Genomic DNA, 12199 nt, shown 5'->3' with positions numbered 1-12199 from the left:
GTATTTCTTTCAAATTACAGATTCTTGCTTTTTGTATGGAATACATTATTTCCTCTTTTCTTCTGTAAAACTAAACTATCCTGCCACTTGTGATGAAATTCGGAGCGTGTGTGTTTTTATTTTTAAATAGTAAAACAAGAACAGTACTAGTAACAGCAGCTAGTATATGTTGTTTCCTGTGCAAGTTCAGCTGTGCCCTCTGACAGGCGCTTCAGCTGCTGACCTTGGCCTTTGTCTTCTCCATGTGTTTTCAGAGTTAACTCCGCACCATTCACAGTCAGCTGACTCACTTGCAGGGGACTGCCCATGTTTGCTTCTCTCTGTATTTGATGTGTTAGGAAAGAGTTGCTACTTTTGTGATAATAAAAGGGAAGTTGTTGCAACCATTGTATACATATTATTTCAGGAAACTTTTTAAAGAAAAATGAACTGGTAGTATATTTCAGTTAAAATCCGAGATGAACTACAGAGGGTTTTGAAGGAATCCTGAAAGTCTGGTGCTTGATACTCCATCAGGTACGAGTATTCACTTTAAATACGTAAATATGTCAGAACTCAACTATTGTTTCTTTTTTAAAAGCAGCTCTATTGAGATATATTTTACCTAACAGAGTAATCTGTTGTAAAAGTGAAGTTTGGTCATTTTTAGGAACTATATGCAGTTATACCACTTTCACCACAGTCCGTTTTGCTTTCGGTTAAAAGTTTTCAGAAAGAATTACGGATGCACAGGAAGGTACAGAAAAATCCAGGGAAGTCCCCGGTGCCCTGTATCCGGTTTGCTCTGTGGTAGTCTCTGGCCTCACTGCAGCGCACGGCGAGAGCTGGGAGACCAGCACCTGGACGACCCACGCGGTGTGTTTGTTTGTCCCCGGTGTTGCACGCACTCGTGTGTGTGTGTGTGTGTGTGTGTGTGTGTGTGTGTGTGTGTGACTAGTTCTGTGCAGCTTTTTAAAAAAGGTTTTATTTATTTGATAGAGAGAGCATGCCGGGGGAGGAGCAGAGGGAGAGGGACGAGCAGACTCCCTGCTGAGTGTGGAGCCCGATGCGGGGCCAGTCCCATGACCCAGAGATCAGGACCTGAGCTTCAAGAGTTGGACAGTGAACCGACTGATGCCTCCCGGCACCCCGGTTCTGTGCAATTTTATCACACGTATAGATTCATGTAACCACCACTACATTCAACATACTGAACTCTCTCATCAGCATAGAGATCCTTTCATACTCCCGTGCTACAGCCACACCTGCCCTGTTCCCTACGCTTACCTCTTGGCAACCACCAACACATAGTTGCCACACATTAATCTCTATAATTTTATTTCAAGAATGTCATGAAAATGACTTTTTTCACTCAAATTCATTCAAATTCTTGCTTGAATCAGTAGTCTGTTCCTTTTTATTGCTGTATAGTATTCTGTAGTATGGAAGTATCACAGTTATTTAACTTATCTACCATAGAAGGACGTTTGGGCTGTTTCCAGTTTTTCACTATTATGAACAGAGGTACAATGGACATCCGTGTATAGATTTTTGTGTGATTGTATGTTTTCATTTCTTTTGGTAAATGCCCAAGAGTGCAGTCACTGGGTTGTATGCTAATGCATGTTCAGTTTTTTGTTTTTTTTAAAGGTTGATTTATTTTAGAAAGAGAGGGGAGGGGTAATGAGTGGGGGGAGGGGCAGAGGGAGAGAGAGAGAATCTCCAGCAGACTCCCTGCTGAGTGAGGAGCCCGACAGGGGGCTAGATCCCATGACCCTGAGATCATGAACTGAGTCAAAACTAAGAGTTAGTGGCCCGACCGACCAAGCCACCCAGGTGCCCCTGCATGTTTGGTTTTGTAAGAAATTGCCAAGTTTTGCGGAGTGGCTGCCCCATTTTACATTCCCTCCAGCAATCTATGAGTGATTCATTTCTTCTACATCCTACCTGGCATCTGGTGTTATCACTGGTTTTATTTCAGCCGTTCTAGCAGATGTGAGGTGGCCTGACTTTGCATTTCTCTCCTGGCCAGTCATGTTGAGATCTGTTAACATGCTCATTTGTTGTCTGTGTACCCTCTCCTGTGAAAGATCTGCTCATGTTTTTGCCCACTTTCTAATGGGATTTTTTTTTTTCCTGTTGAGAGAGTTCTTGATGTATGCTAGATAGAAGTCCTTTACTGGACACGTGGTTTGCAAAGAGGTTCTGCCAGGCTGGGGCATGTCGCTTCATCTTCTTCATGCGGTCTTTCACAGAGCACAAGTGTTCAGTCTGCTGAGGTCCAGTTTGTTGATTTTTTTCTTCCATGATTGTGTGTTTAGTGCTGTAAGAACTTTCCTCATAACCCTGGGTCCCCAAGATTTTCTTTTTTTTTATATATTTTTATATGTTATATTTAAATTCTTGATCCATTTTGAGTTAAGTTTTGTATAAGGTATGAATTTCAGTTGAGGTTTGTTTTTGGGGGGGCAGTCCAGTTGCTCTTGCGCTTTGTGGGAGAGATGATGTTTACTCTGTGGACCTGCTCTTTGCCTCTGTGAGTGATCAGTTGGGCATATTCGCCTGGTGTGTTCTGGGTTCTTCGCTCTGGCCTGTCGATCTGTTCTGCCAGAGCTCACTGGCGCTGTTACTGTGGTCACGTAGTGAGCCTCAGCATTGGGTAAAGCGATTCTTCCCATCGAATTTTTCTTCCCCCAAATTGTCTAGACAGGCCCTTTACTTTTCCATATACATTTTATAATAAGCTTTTCGGTATCTATAAACATTCATGCTGGGATTTTGCTGGGAATTGTGTCATGCCTGTATGTCAGTTTTGGGAGAACTGCAGTCTTGTCTGTGTCGCGTCTTGCAGTTCATAAACAAAGCATGTCTTTCCACTTCTTTACATTGTCTTTAATCTCCTTTATCAACGGTTCGTAATTTTCAGCACACTGAGCCTATCCACATTTTGTTAGATTTTTTACTTAAGCCTTTCATTTTCTTTTTTTTTGGTTCCACAGAACGTTTTTATTTTTATTCAACTCTAAGCAAGTAGCAGAGTTAATACAGCATTCTGGAACTCCAGACTGGCTTTTCTTCTACCAGTGAAGAGTGATCAGTTTAATAGTGCAGACTTGGGGGTTTCTCACCACCTCTCACCCAGCCCCCAGCTCATTTAGACGACTGCGCAGAACCACAAAGCAACTCTCCCTATTGCTGTTTCCAGTACTGCTCTTTTTTTTTTTTTTAAAGATTCTATTTATTTATTTGACAGAGAGAGCGAGAGCAGGAACACAGGCAGGGGGAGTGGGAGAGGGAGAAGCAGGCTTCCCACTGAGCAGGGAGCCCGATGTGGAACTCGATCCCAGGACCCCGGGATCATGACCTGAGCCGAAGGCAGATGCTTAACGACTGAGCCACCTAGGCGCCCTCCAGTACTGCTCTTTAAAGGAACCAGAGACACTGACCCCCAGGAACCAGTCCCAGACATAACATACTGGGGACTAGTGGTGTGAGAGACACTGTCATGAAGACGTGACCCAGAAGATGCCATTATGCACAGTTCCAGGCTGAGACTCGCCAAGACAGAGGCAATGAATCTGTTTTTTTTAAACCTTTCTTAAAGATTCTTTGATGCTCTGCTCTATTACTGTAGACCTGATCTTTTCACTTGAATTTTTTCTTCTTTAAATTCTGGGTTGCTCTTCTTATGTTGACAATTTTATGACCCCATCCTACTACCAACATGTCCTCCAAAACAGAGTTCAGATTTGATCAGAACATAAAGGGTATGATCCTGTCGAATTACAAAGGATAGGTGGAAGGAAAGGTTCCCGTAAAGCACTATCTGTGAGAATGGGAGGGGGGAAGGGGAGAAATCTACCGGAATCACTGAGCTTGAGAGCACTCCTGGGCGTCTCCAGGATGTTCCCATCTCCTGTCTTGTCTTGTCTTTTTCTTTTTCTTTCTTTCTTTCTTTTTTTTTTTTTAAAGATTTTATTTATTTATTTGACAGAGAGAGACAGCGAGGGAGGGAACACAAGCAGGGGGAGTGGGAGAGGGAGAAGCAGGCTTCCCGCCGAGCAGGGAGCCTGATATGGGCCTCCTGTCTTTTCTTCACTTCCAGACAGCTGCTCACAGAGTTGGGCACATAGTTGTCCGATTCAGCCTGGTAACACGTGCCGGCCGCCAGGGCCCCACACTCATAGTTTTTATGGGAAGATGCCACTTTGAATTTACCACAGTGGTCTCCAGATTGGTTGCTGAGAATGGCCTTGTCACACTTCAGTGGCCCATCCTGCTTGTAAACCAGCCAGACGTAAAAGTGAAGGCCTTGGGAGGCCCAGATCCCATGTAATCGGAGAGAAATGTGCCACTGCTGATGTCCTTGCCCTTCATGTTGACCACCAGAAAATGGTGCCATTGCCTGTATTTGGGATTCTTCCTGCTGGGAGCATCTGGGTCTGTCATGACCAAGGTGCAGTGTTTACCTGGATCAAGGCCATCCTGTGCAGTACTGGTGGGCTGGTTCTTAACCTGGGGGGTGTCAGCCTTTGCCCAGCTTGTCGACCTCTGCCCTGGTGTATTTGACTTGAAATGGATGCCGTGGCCACTTGTCAACTTCCTGCAGGCTCAGGGGCCCAGACTATTTGCTGAGGTCCACCAGTATTGTGGGGCCGAGCTGGGCAGACAGTGGTGAGTCTTGGCAAGGCATAGGCCTGTAGCACTGACGCAGAGCAGTCTGCACACTGGCCACAGGAGACGTGGGACCAGCAGCCAGGATGCATTTCTTTTTCTTTTCTTTTTTTCTTTCTTTCTTTTTTAAAAGATTTTATTTGAGAGTGAGCGAGTGAGAGAGCACAAACAGGGGGAGCAGCAGGAAGAGGGAGAGGGAGAACAGACTCCCTGAGGAACAGAGAGCCCAATGCAGGGCTCGATCCTAGGACCCTGGGATTATGACCTGAGCTGAAGGCAGATGCTTAACTGACTGAGCCTCCCAGGTGTCTGGCATTTCGTTTTCTTTGGAACAATTTTAAATGGTGTTGTGTTTTAAATTTTAGTTTTCACTTTTTTGTTGTTAGCATATAGCAATGTGATTTCTTTTTGTGTGTTGATCTTGTAACTTGTGATCTGGCTGAACTCACTTATGAAGTCTGAGAATTTTTTTTAGATTCCTTGAGATTTTATGTAGACAGTTCTAGCTCTTCTACTCTCTCTGCCTTTTGTTTCTTTTGTGTTATTACACTGTCTGGAAGTTCTGCCACTGTGTTAAATAAGAGTGGCAAGAGCAGACAGTCTTGCCTTGTTCCTGACCTCGGGGGAAAGCAATCTCTCACCAGTAAGTATGATTAAAAAAAAAAAAATAGACCTTGTTTTTTCTTTTAGTTTTTATTTAAATTTCAGTTAGTTACACACAGTATAATATTAGTTTCAGATGAACAATATAGTGGTTCAACGCTTCCGTACATCACCTGGTACTCATCAGAACAAGTGCCCCCCTGACTCCCCATCCCCTATTTCCCCCATCCGCCTGCCCACCTCCCCTCCAGTCACCATCAACGTGTTCTCTAGAATTGAGTCTGTTTCTTGGTTTGCCTCTCTCTCTCCCCCCCCTTTGTTTTGTTTCTTGTATTCCATGTATGAGTGAGATCATATGGTATTTGTCTTTCTCTGACTGACTTATTTCACTTAGCATAATACTCTCTAGCTCCATCCATGCCATTGCAAATGGCAAGATTTTGGGGTTTTTTTGTGGCTGAGTAATATTCCATTGGGTTTCCAGCAAAATTGAGTGGAAAATACAGAGATTTCCCATGTACCCCCACCCCTATTCGTTTGTAGCCTTCCCTGTTATAGACATAAATATGATTTTAGCTGCAGTGTTTTGTAGATGCTTTTTATCAAGTTGAGGAAGTTCCCTTCTATTGCTAGTTTGTTGAGAATTTTTATCACGAGTGAGTGCTGGATTTTGTCCAATTTTTAGAACGTTTCTATCACATACTTGTTTGTAGTCAGTCCTTGCTCCCTTGCTCAGCCCTAGGCAACCGTAGATCTGCTGTTTCTATAGATTTGCCTTTTCTGAATATTTTATAGAAATACAGAAATACAATATGTAGTATTTTATGTTTGGTGTAATGCTTTGGAAGTCCATTTATGTTAGCATGTGTCAATTGTTTTTCCTTCGTATTGTACCTCATTTTCTTTATCTTTTCACCAGTTGATAGACATTTAGTTACTTCCGATTTTTGACTCTTATGAATAATACTGCTATGAACATTCATGTACAAGTGACATATATTTTAATTTTTCTTGGGGGTTACCTGGGAGTGAAATTGTTGGGTCATATGGTGAGTATACGGTTAACTTTGTGAGAAACTGCCACACTGTTTACCAAGAGTGAGTGTGCCATTCTGCATTCCACCCAGCGATATGTGAAGTCCTACTTTTCCATATTCTTGTGAACACTTGGTATTGTTGGTACTTTGAGTTATGGCCATTTTAGTGAGTGTGTAATGGTATCTCATTGTGGTTTTAATTTCCATTACCCTCATGTTGAACATCTTTTCATGTCATTCATATATTTTTTGGATAAATGTCTGTTTACATCTTTTGCCTAAATTATGTTTTTGTTATTGAAACAAAGTTGACACACAGTGTCACATGAATTTCTGGTGTATAACTTTTGCCTGTTTTTTCCCCAACCAACATCATCTTTTTTTTTAAATTTAAATTCAACGTAGTTAACATATAGTATATTACTAGTTTCAGAGGTAGAGTTCAGTGATTCATCAGTTGTAATAACACCCAGTGCTCATTACATCATGTGCCCTCCTTAATGCCCGTCACCCAGTTACCCCATCCCCCCACCCCTTACCCCTCCAGCAACCCTCAGTTTGTTTCCTATGGTTAAGAGTCTCTTGGGGCACCCAGGTGGTTCAGTCAGTTTAAGCGTCTGCCTTTGGCTCAGGTCATGATCCCAGGGTTCTAGGATCAAGTCCCGCATTGGGCTCTTTGCTCAGTGGGGAACCTGCTTCTCCCTCTGCCTCTGCCCCTCCCCTCTGCTTGTGCTCTCTCTTCTCTCACATGCACTCTCTCTCTCAAAATAAATAAATAAAATCTTAAAAAAAAAAGGAAATAATTTAGTTTATCACTTGTTTTTGTACTTTCTTGATGGTGTCTTTTGAAGAGTAAAAGTTTTAAATGTTGATGAAGTTCAATTTATTATTTTTAATGGATTATGATTTTGTTATGATAGCTAAGAAATATTTGCCTAACCCAAGGCCACAGAGGTTTTTTTCCTAGAGATTTTACATTTAGGTCTGTGATTCATTTTGAGTTATTATTATTATTTTGCATATGAATATCTATCTAGTTGTTTTAGCATCAATTTGTTAAAGAGACTATACTTTTTCCGTTGAATTGCCTTGGCACTTCTGTTAAAATCAATTGCCATAAATGTTAATGTTTCATTGATCTGTATGTCTGTCCTTATACTAATACCACACTGGTTTGATTTCTATAGCTTTATAATAGGTTTTTGTTTTTTGTTTTTGAAATCAGGCAGTGTTAGTTCTCTTCAACATTGTTTTTCTTTTTCAAACTTATTTTTGCATTTCCGTATGCATTTTAAAATCAGATTATCTGTTTGTACAAACAAGCCTGCTGACATTTTGACAGGGATTTGATAGACATTGAATCTGTAGGTCAGTTTGGGGAGATTATCACCTCACCTACATTAGTCTTCCAGTCTATGAACATGGTATGTCTTTCCATTGCTTGACATCTTCTGTAGTTTTTCTAAGTGATGTTTTGTAGTTTTTACTATACAGGACTTAAACTACTTTTCTTAAGTTTATTCCTTTTTCTTATTTTTGATGTTATTGTGGATGGAATTACTGTTGTTGAGTTTTTCTTGATATTACTGTACTAAATGTGCAGCCCTTTGTCAGGGCATGCCTGCCTGTAGCCACCAAATGTGACTGCAGTGAAGACCATCCTGTCTGGTCATTCTCAGCAGTTACTGTGTGATCTTGTCAAAGAACCATCATAACCAGACTAATTGGAATACAGACTGCTTCAACTGTGAGAAAGGCTAGAGTTCGGAAAGGAAGTGTTTGATGTAGGTTTGCACATATCCCCCTGACTTGAGTGGGTTCGGCTGCAGACCCCTGAAGAACAGAACTAGGAATCCAGACGACTACTAGGATGAAACCCGAGTTTGTAATCACCTAAGGCAGTATTAGCATGTGTCGTAGGTTCAGTGACCAACTTTTCTCCTAAAATGAGTGTGAATATATGTCTGAATGTGTATGGAACTCTGCATACCAAATGCATCACCCCAGGTAGATGTGAATGGGCCACCCCAGGTCAAGATTCATTTGCGGCCCATTGCTTCCGTTTCTTCCCCTCTAACTGTCCTGCACTCACCTCTCTAAAAGAAAAACCTAAAACATCTAGAATACTTCAACTTTTTAAAAGATTTTTATAAAATTTATTTTTATTTTGACAGAGACACAGCGAGAGAGGGAACACAGCAGGGGGAGTGGGAGAGGGAGAAGCAGGCTTCCCGCTGAGCAGGGAGCCCGATGCGGGTCTCGATCCCAGGACCCTGGGACCATGACCTGAACTGAAGGCAGACGCTTGACGACTGAACCACCCAGGCGCCCCTAGAATACTTTTTTTTTTAAATTTTTTATTGTTATGTTAATCACCATATATTACATCATTAGTTTTTGATGCAGTGTTCCATGATTCATCGTTTGTTCATAACACCCAGTGCTCCATGCAGAATGTGCCCTCCTCAATACCCATCACCAGGCTAACCCATTCCCCTACCCCCCTACCCTCTAGAACCCTCAGTTTGTTTTTCAGAGTCCATCATCTCTCATGGTTCGTCTCCCCCTCTGACATACTCCCCTTTTCTTCCTCTCCTGTTATCTTCTTCTTTTCCTTTTTTCTTAAAATATGTTGCGTTATTTGTTTCAGAAGTACAGATCTGTGATTCAACAGTCTTGCACAATTCACAGCGCTCACCGTAGCACATACCCTCCCCAATGTCTATCACCCAGCCACCCCATCCCTCCCACCCCCAACCACTCCAGTAACACTCAGTTTGTTTCCTGAGATTAAGAATTCCTCATATCAGTGAGGTCATGTGATACATGTCTTTCTCTGATTGACTTATTTCACTCAGCATAACACCCTCCAGTTCCATCCACGTCGTTGCAAATGGCAAGATCTCATTCCTTTTGATGGCTGCATAATATTCCATTGTGTATATATACCACCTCTTCTTTATCCATTCATCTGTCGATGGGCATCTTGGTTCTTTCCACAGTTTGGCTATTGTGGACATTGCTGCTATAAACATTGGGGTACACGTACCCCTTCGGGTCCCTACATTTGTATCTTTGTGGTAAATACCCAGTAGTGCAATTGCTGGATCGAACGGTAGCTCTAATTTCAACTGTTTGAGGAACCTCCATACTGTTTTCCAGAGGGGTTGCACCAGCTTGCATTCCCACCAACAGTGTAGGAGGGTTCCCCTTTCTCCACATCCCCGCCAACATCTGTCGTTCCCTGACTTCTTAATTTTAGCCATTCTGACAGGTGTGAGGTGGTATCTCATTGAGGTTTTGATTTGGATTTCCCTGATGCCGAGCGATGTTGAGCACTTTTTCATGTGCCTGTTGGCCATTTGGATGTCTTCTTTGGAGAAATGTCTGTTCATGTCTTCTGCCCATTTCTTGATTGGATTATTTGTTCTTTGGGTGTTGAGTTTGATAAGTTCTTTATAGATTTTGGATACTAGCCCTTTATCTGATATGTCGTTTGCAAATATTTTCTCCCATTCTGTCGGTTGTCTTTTGGTTTTGTGGACTGTTTCTTTTTCTGTGCAAAAGCTTTTTATCTTGATGAAATCCCAATAGTTCATTTTTGCCCTGGCTTCCCGTGCCTTTGGCGATGTTTCTAGGAAGAAGTTGCTGCGGCTAAGGTCGAAAAGGTTGCTACCTGTGTTCTCCTTTAGGATTTGGATGGACTCCTGTCTCACGTTTAGGTCTTTCAACCATTTGGAGTCTATTTTTGTGTGAGGTGTAAGGAAATGGTCCAGTTTCATTCTTCTGCATGTGGCTGTCCAATTTTCCCAACACCATTTGTTGAAGAGACTGTCTTTTTGCCATTGGACATTCTTTCCTGCTTTGTCAAAGATAAGTTGACCATAGAGTTGAGGGTCCATTTCTGGGCTCTCGATTCTGTTCCATTGATCTATGTGTCTGTTTTTGTGCCAGTACCATACTGTCTTGATGATGACAGCTTTGTAATAGAGCTGGAAGTCCGGAATTGTGATGCCGCCAGCTTTGCTTTTCTTTTTCAGTATTCCTCTGGCTATTCGGGGTCTCTTCTGGTTCCATACAAATTTTAGGATTATTTGTTCCATTTCTTTGAAAAAAGTGGATGGTATTTTGATGGGGATTGCATTGAATGTGTAGATTGCTCTAGGTAGCATTGACATCTTCACAATGTTGATTCTCCCAATCCATGAGCATGGAACGTTTTTCCATTTCTTTGTGTCTTCTTCAATTTCTTTCATGAGTATTTTATAGTTTTCTGAGTACAGATCCTTTGCCTCTTTGGTTAGATTTATTCCTAGGTATCTAATGGTTTGGGGTGCAATTGTAAATGGGATAGACTCCTTGATTTGTCTCTCTTCTGTCTTGTTGTTGGTGTATAGGAATGCCACTGATTTCTGTGCATTGATTTTATATCCTGCCACTTGACTGAATTCCTGTATGAGTTCTAGCAGTTTTGGGGTGGAGTCTTTTGGGTTTTCCACGTACAGTATCATATCATCTGCAAAGAGTGAGAGTTTGACTTCCTCTTTGCCGATTTGGATGCCTTTGATTTCTTTTTGTTGTCTGATTGCTGTGGCTAGGACTTCTAATACTATGTTGAATAGCAGTGGTGATAGTGGACATCCCTGCCGCGTTCCTGACCTTAGGGGAAAGGCTCTCAGCCTTTCCCCATTGAGAATGATATTCGCTGTAGGTTTTTCATAGATGGCTTTTATGATATTGAGGTATGTACCCTCTATCTCTATACTCTGAAGAGTTTTGATCAAGAAAGGATGTTATACTTTGTCAAATGCTTTTTCTGCATCTATCGAGAGGATCATATGATTCTTGTTCTTTCTTTTGTTAATGTATTGTATCACGTTGATTGATTTGCGGATGTTGAACCAGCCTTGCAGCCCAGGAATAAATCCCACTTGGTCATGGTGAATAATCCTTTTAATGTACTGTTGGATCCTATTGGCTAGTATTTTGGTGAGAATTTTTGCATCCATATTCATCAAGGATATTGGTCTGTAATTCTCTTTTTTGATGGGGTCTTTGTCTGGTTTTGGGATCAAGGTAATGCTGGCCTCATAAAATGAGTTTGGAAGTTTCCCTTCCATTTCTATTTTTTGGAACAGTTTCAGGAGAATAGGTATTAATTCTTCTTGAAATGTCTGATAGAATTCCCCTGGGAAGCCATCTGGCCCTGGGCTTTTGTTTCTTGGGAGATTTTTGATGACTGTTTCAATTTCCTTAGTGGTTATAGGTCTGTTCAGGTTTTCTATTTCTTCCTGGTTCAGTTTTGGTAGTTGATACATCTCTAGGAATGCACCCATTTCTTCCAGGTTATCTAATTTGCTGGCATAGAGTTGCTCATAATATGTTCTTATAATTGTTTGTATTTCTTTGGTGTTGGTTGTGATCTCTCCTCTTTCATTCATGATTTTGTTGATTTGGGTCATTTCTCTTTTCTTTTTGATCAGTCTGGCCAGGGGTTTATCAATCTTGTTAATTCTTTCAAAGAACCAGCTCCTAGTTTCGTTGATCTGTTCTACTGTTCTTTTGGTTTCTAGTTCATTGATTTCTGCTCTGATCTTTATGATTTCTCTTCTCCTGCTGGGTTTAGGCTTTCTTTGCTGTTCTTTCTCCAGCTCCTTTAGGTGTAGGGTTAGGTTGTGTATTTGAGACCTTTCTCGTTTCTTGAGAAAGGCTTGTATTGCTATATACTTTCCTCTCAGGACTGCCTTTGCTGTATCCCAAAGATTTTGAACAGTTGTGTTTTCATTTTCATTGGTTTCCATGAATTTTTTTAATTCTTCTTTAATTTCTTGGTTGACCCATTCATTCTTTAGTAGGATGCTCTTTAGCCTCCATGTATTTGAGTTCTTTCCGACTTTCCTCTTGTG

General features: G+C 41.5%; 1 protein-coding gene and 1 pseudogene across 1 annotated transcript in view; one reads left to right on the top strand and one right to left on the bottom strand.

Annotated features, from left to right (window-relative positions):
- The window catches only part of HSF2BP (heat shock transcription factor 2 binding protein), a 118055-nt gene that overhangs the window by 15762 nt on the left and 90094 nt on the right, over positions 1-12199 (top strand). The window lies entirely within an intron of this gene.
- LOC112816712 (phosphatidylethanolamine-binding protein 1 pseudogene) lies at positions 709-4672 on the bottom strand (annotated as a pseudogene).

The sequence above is a fragment of the Callorhinus ursinus genome, unplaced genomic scaffold (genome assembly GCF_003265705.2).
Source record: "Callorhinus ursinus isolate GAN/ISIS: 27379988/994484 unplaced genomic scaffold, GSC_fseal_2.0 scaffold75, whole genome shotgun sequence".
Classification (NCBI taxonomy): domain Eukaryota; kingdom Metazoa; phylum Chordata; class Mammalia; order Carnivora; family Otariidae; genus Callorhinus; species Callorhinus ursinus.
Note: the sequence above shows the minus strand (reverse complement) of the source record. Positions and strands in the feature narration are given on the sequence as shown.